This window comes from Mirounga angustirostris, unplaced genomic scaffold (assembly GCF_029215605.1).
Source record: "Mirounga angustirostris isolate CCGP_5_RB_7025 unplaced genomic scaffold, mMirAng1.0.hap1 SCAF_11, whole genome shotgun sequence".
Classification (NCBI taxonomy): domain Eukaryota; kingdom Metazoa; phylum Chordata; class Mammalia; order Carnivora; family Phocidae; genus Mirounga; species Mirounga angustirostris.
The window spans coordinates 74,963,343-74,970,466 of NW_026991719.1; positions in this window are offsets into that span (position 1 = coordinate 74,963,343).

Below are 7,124 nucleotides of genomic sequence, written 5' to 3' on the forward strand. Positions count from 1 at the left end.
TTTTAATAAACATCTTATCAATCCCCTTAAAAAAATTTTTATTTTTCATTTTTAGAGTCATATTCTATCCCTTCATAGTAGTTACCCATATTTTTGGCTTATATATATAAGTTGTTCTCTCTTTAAAATTTTGAGATAGTTTCTTCTAACAGATTAAAATATACCCTAAATCTCTAGTATATGGTGTTTTCTATTACCCTGCCTGATCACATCCTCCCCCCTTATTTTTTCTTCTTTTTTAAATCCTCTTCTTTCTTTTTTTAAACAACTTCTTATCAATTCCTTTTATAAAATTTTTTATAATTTCCATCTCTACAGTCATATTCCATCCCTTCATCATATCAACCCTTATTTTTGTACATATATAAGTTTTTTCTTTCTTTAAAATTTTGGGAGGCACTTTCTCCTAAAAGACCAAAATACACCCCAAATCTAGTGTGTGGCACTGATCTATATACCAGCCTGATCATATTTGATGACATTCTGGTTTTTTTTGTTGTTGTTGTTGTTGATTTGTTTTGTTTGTTTTTGTTTTTATTTTTATCTTTTTCTTTTTCTTTTTTTTCTTTTCCTTTTTTCTCTCTTTCCCTTTCTTTTCCCACTGCTTCAGGTCTCCTCTGATTTATTTAGAGTATAATTTCTGGGGACGTTGTTACTCTGCTAGCATTTTGTTCTCTCATTAATCTATTCTCCTCTGCACAAAATGGCAAGATGGAAAAAGTCACCTCAACAAAAAGAACAAGAGGTAGTACCGACTGCCAAGGACCTACTCAATACGGACATTAGTACGATGTCAGATCTAGAGTTCAGAATCATCACTTTAAAGATACTAGCTGGGCTTGAAAAAAATATGGAAGTTATGAGAGAAACCCTTTCTGGAGAAGTAAAAGAACTAAAATCCAACCAAGTAGAAATCAAAAAGGCTATTAATGAGGTGCAATCAAAAACAGGGGCGCTAAATGCTAGAATAAATGAAGCAGAAGAGAGAATCAGTAATATAGAAGATGAAATGATGGAAAATAAAGAAGCTGAGAAAAAGAGAGATAAACAACTACTGGATCATGAGGGCAGAATTTGAGAGGTAAGCGATACCATAAGACGAAACAACATTAGAATAATTGGGATCCCAGAAGAAGAAGAAAGAGAGAGAGGGGCAGAAGGTATAATGGAGCAAATTATAGCAGAGAACTACCCTAATTTGGGGAAGGAAACAGGCATCAAAATCCAGGAAGCACAGAGAACCCCTCTCAAAATCAATAAAAATAGGTCAACACCCCGACATCTAATGGTAAAACATACGAGTCTCATAGATAAAGAGAAAATCCTGAAAGCAGCTCGGGAGAAGAGATATGTAACCTACAAGGGTAGAAACATTAGACTGGAAACAGACCTATCCACAGAGACCTGGCAGGCCAGAAAGGACTGGCAGGATCTATTCAGAGCACTAAATGAGAAAAATATGCAGCCAAGAATACTCTATCCAGCTAGGCTGTCATTGAAAATTGAAGGAGAGATAAAAAGCTTCCAGAACAAACAAAAACTAAAGGAATTTGCAAACACAAAACCAGCCCTACAGGAAATCTTGAAAGGGGTCCTCTAAGCAAAGAGAGAGCCTAAAAGCAGCATAGACCAGAAAGGAACACAGACAATATACGGTAACAGTCACCTTACAGGCAATACAATGGCACTAAATTCCTATCTTTCAATAGTTACCCTGAATGAAAATGGGCTAAATGCCCCAATCAAAAGACACAGGCTATCAGACTGGATTAAAAAACAAGACCCATCGATATGCTGTCTGCAAGAGACTCATTTTAGACCCAAAGACACCCCCAGATTGAAAGTGAGGGGGTGGAAAACCATTTACCATGCTAATGGACACCAAAAGAAAGCTGGGGTGACAATCCTTATATCAGACAAATTAGATTTTAAACCAAAGACTGTAATAAGAGATGAGGAAGGACATTATATCCTACTTAAAGGATCTATCCAACAAGAAGATCTAACAATTGTAAATATCTATGCCCCTAACATGGGAGCAGCCAATTATATAAGGCAATTAATAACAAAAGCAAAGAAACACATCGACAACAATACAATAATAGTGGGGGACTTTAACACCCTCCCTCACGGAAATGGACAGATCGTCTAAGCAAAAGATCAACAAGGAAATAAAGACTTTAAATGACACACTGGACCAAATGGATTTCACAGACATATTCAGAACATTCCACCCCAAAGCAACGAAATACACATTCTTCTCTAGTGCACATGGAACATTCTCCAGAATCAATCACATCCTAAGTCATAAATCAGGTCTCAACCGGTACCAAAAGACTGGGATCATTCCCTGCCTATTTTCAGACCACAATGCTTTGAAACTAGAACTCAATCACAAGAGGAAAGTCAGAAAGAACTCAAATACATGGAGGCTAAAGAGCATCCTACTGAAGAATGAATGGGTCAACCAGGAAATTAAAGAAGAATTAAAAAAAATACATGGAAACCAATGAAAATGAAAACACAACTGTTCAAAATCTTTGGGATGCAGCAAAGGCAGTTCTAAGAGGAAAGTATATAGCAATACAAGCCTTTCTCAAGAAACAAGAAAGGTCTCAAGTACACAACCTAACCCTACACCTAAAGGAGCTGGAGAAAGAACAGCAAATAAAGCCTAAACCCAGCAGGAGAAGAGAAATGATAAAGATCAGAGCAGAAATCCATGAAATAGAAACCAAAAGAACAGTAGAACAGATCAACGAAACTAGGAGCCAGTTCTTTGAAAGAATTAACAAGATTGATAAACCCCTGGCCAGACTTATCAAAAAGAGAAGAGAAATGACCCAAATCAACAAAATCATGAATGAAAGAGGAGAGATCACAACCAACACCAAAGAAATACAAACAATTATAAGAACATATTATGAGCAACTCTATGCCAGCAAATTAGATAACCTGGAAGAAATGGAGGCATTCCTAAAGATGTATCAACTACCAAAACTGAACCAGGATGAAATAGAAAACCTGAACAGACCTATAACCACTAAGGAAATTGAAGCAGTCATCAAAAATCTCCCAACAAACAAAAGCCCAGGGCCAGATGGCTTCCCAGGGGAATTCTACCAAACATTTCAAGAAGAATTAATACCTATTCTTCTGAAACTGTTCCAAAAAATACAAATGGAAGGAAAACTTCCAAACTCATTTTATGAGGCCAGCATTACCTTGATCCCAAAACCAGACAAAGACCCCATCCAAAAGGAGAATTACAGACCAATATCCCTGATGAACATGGATGCAAAAATTCTCAGCAATAACTAGCCAATAGGATCCAACAGTACATTAAAAAGATTATTCACCACGACCAAGTGGGATTTATCCCTGGGCTGCAAGGTTGGTTCAACATCCACAAATCAATCAATGTGATACAATACATTAACAAAAGAAAGAACAAGAATCATATGATCCTCTCAATAGATGCAGAAAAAGCTTTTGACAAAGTACAGCATCCTTTCTTCATCCAAGCTCTTCAGAGTATAGGGATCGAGGGTACATACCTCAATATCATAAAAGCCATCCATGAAACACCTACAGCAAATATCATTCTCAATGGGGAAAAACTGAGAGCTTTCCCCCTAAGGTCAGGAACACGGCAGGGATGTCCACTATCACCACTGCTCTTCAACATATTATTGGAAGTCCTAGCCACAGCAATGAGACAACAAAAAGAAATAAAAGGCATCCAAATTGGCAAAGAAGAAGTCAAACTCTCACTCTTTGCAGATGATATGATACTTTATGTGGAAAACCCAAAAGACTCCACCCCAAAACTGCTAGAACTCATACAGGAATTCAGTAAAGTGGCAGGATATAAAATCAATGCACAGAAGTCAGTGGCATTCCTATACACCAACAAGAAGACAGAAGAAAGAGAAATTAAGGAGTCGATCCCATTTACAATTGCACCCAAAACCATAAGATACCTAGGAATAAATCTAACCAAAGAGACAAAGGATCTGTACTCAGAAAACTATAAAATACTCATGAAAGAAATGGAGGAAGACACAAAGAAATGGAAAAACGTTCCATGCTCATGGATTGGAAGAACAAATATTGTGAAGATGTCAATGCTACCTAGAGCAATCTACACATTCAGTGCAATCCCCATCAAAATACCATCCACTTTTTTCCAAGAAATGGAACAAATAATCCTAAAATTTGTATGGAACCAGAAAAGACCCCACATAGCCAGAGGAATGTTGAAAAAGAAAAGCAAAGCCGGTTGCATCACAATTCTGGACTTCCAGCTCTATTACAAAGCTGTCATCATCAAGACAGTATGGTACTGGCACAAAAACAGACTCATAGATCAATGGAACAGAATAGAGAGCCCAGAAATGGACCCTCAACTCTATGGTCAACTCATCTTCGACAAAGCAGGAAAGAATGTCCAATGGAACAAAGACAGTCTCTTCAACAAATGGTGTTGGTAAAATTGGATAGCCACATGCAGAAGAATGAAACTGGACCATTTCCTTACACCACACACAAAAATAGCCTCCAAATGGTTGAAAGACCTCAGTGTGAGACAGTAGTCCATCAAAATCCTAAAGGAGAACACAGGCAGCAACCTCTTTGACCTCAGCCAAAGCAACTTCTTCCTAGAAACATCGCCAAAGGCAAGGGAAGCAAGGGCAAAAATGAACTATTGGGACTTCATCAAGATAAAAAGCTTTTGCACAGCAAAGGAAACAGTCAACAAAACCAAAAGACAACCGACAGAATGGGAGAAGATATTTGCAAATGACATATCAGATAAAGGGCTAGTATCCAAAATCTATAAAGAACTTATCAAACTCAACACCCAAAGAACAAAGAATCCAATCAAGAAATGGGCAGAAGACATGAACAGACATTTTTCCAAAGAAGACATCCAAATGGCCAACAGACACATGAAAAAGTGCTCAATATCGCTCGGCATCAGGGAAATCCAAATCAAAACCTCAATGAGATACCACCTCACACCAGTCAGAATGGCTAAAATTAACAAGTCAGGAAACGACAGATGTTGGCGGGGATGCGGAGAAAGGGGAACTCTCCTACACTGTTGGTGGGAATGCAAGCTGGTGCAGCCACTCTGGAAAACTGTATGGAGGTTCCTCAAAAAGTTGAAAATAGAGCTACCATATGATCCAGCAATTGCACTACTGGGTATTTACCCCAAAGATACAAAAGTAGGGATCCGAAGGGGTACGTGCACCCCGATGTTTATAGCAGCAATGTCTACAATAGCCAAACTGTGGAAAGAGCCAAGATGTCCATCGACAGATGACTGGATAAAGAAGAAGTGGTATATATATACAATGGAATATTATGCAGCCATCAAAAGGAATGGGATCTTGCCATTTGCAACGACGTGGATGGAACTGGAGGGTATTATGTTGCGTGAAATAAGTCAAACAGAGAAAGACATGTATCATATGATCTCACTGATATGAGGAATTCTTAATTGCAGGAAACAAACTGAGGGTTGCCGGAGTGGGGGGTGGGGTGGGAGGGATGGGGTGACTGGGTGATAGACACTGGGCAGGGTATGTGCTCTGGTAAGCGCTGTGAATTGTGCAAGACTGTTGAATCTCAGACCTGTACCTCTGAAACAAATAATGCAATATATGTTAAGAAAAAAAAAAAAAAGAAGAAGAAGAACGTAGCGGGAGGGGAAGAATGAAGCGGGGGAAATCAGAGGGGTAGACGAACCATGAGAGACGAAGGACTCTGAAAAACAAACAGGGTTCTAGAGGGCAGGGGGTTGGGAGAATGGGTTAGCCTGTTGGTGGGTATTGAGGAGGGCACATTCTGCATGGAGCAGTGGGTGTTATGCACAAACAATGAATCATGGAACACTTCATCTAAAACTAATGATGTAATGTATGAAGATTAAGATAAGAATAAAAAAAAAAAGATAGTCTAAACTACCAAATTGTGCCATGGCCAATTGAGTAACTATATAGGCTTGGACGTAGAGAAGACACAACCCCTTATCTTCAAGCAATTACTTTCTAAATCACTAAAACATTATTGTTATAATACCAAATAAAATTGAAACATAATGGCATTCAATATTTCTGGTTTCAGTTAAATACTCTTTGATGCAAGTATAGTAATATCTTATACAGTATGTCCAGAAGTGATCAAATATTGAAGGCCTGAACCATAATGAGTTGCTTCAAAGTGTTGGGCTGCAATACAAATAATCCTACAGATACAATTATAGAATAGTTTTGAGCCAGTTCATTCACTCCACACACACACACACACACACACACACACACACACACACACACACATATATATAGTTAGTACTTACTATGTACCTGGTACTATACAAGGGATAAAATATCACTACTTAGGAACTGTTAGACTTAAATAGGTCACTTGATCTCTCAATCTCCCATTTTATGTAAAATAGATATAATAATTTTTTTATGAAAAAATTAAAAAGTTTAATGAAAGGAACTTTCCTTACTATATATGAAGTATAATAATAACTATGTGTTGCTATTGGCAACAAAAATGGAATAGAACAAGGAGTTTGTAAAATATCTATGTTTGCTGGTATTAATAGGATATTTTTTTAATTCAAGTATAATTAACATATGGTGTTATATTAGTTTCAGGTGTACAATATGATTCAACAAGTCTATACATTTCTCCATACTCATCAAGATAAGTGTATGCTTAATTTCCATTATCTATTTCACCAATTCTCCTACCCACCAACTCTCTCAACTTCCAGTTTGTTCTCTGTAATTAAGAGTCTGGGTTTTTTGTTGTTATTGTTTATCTCTGTTTTTGTTTGTTTCTTAAATTCTAATTTTGCTTTCCCTGACTAACTTATTTCACTTAGTATTATACCCTCTAGGTCCATTCATGTTGTTGTGAATGGCAAGATTTCATTTATATATATATATATATCAGACCTCTTTACCCATTCATCTATGGATGGACACAAGTTGTTTCCATATCTTGGTTATTATAAATGATGCTGCAATAAACATGGGGGTGCATATATCTTTTTGAATTAATGTTTTTGTTTTCTTTGGATAAATACCCAGTAGGGGAAT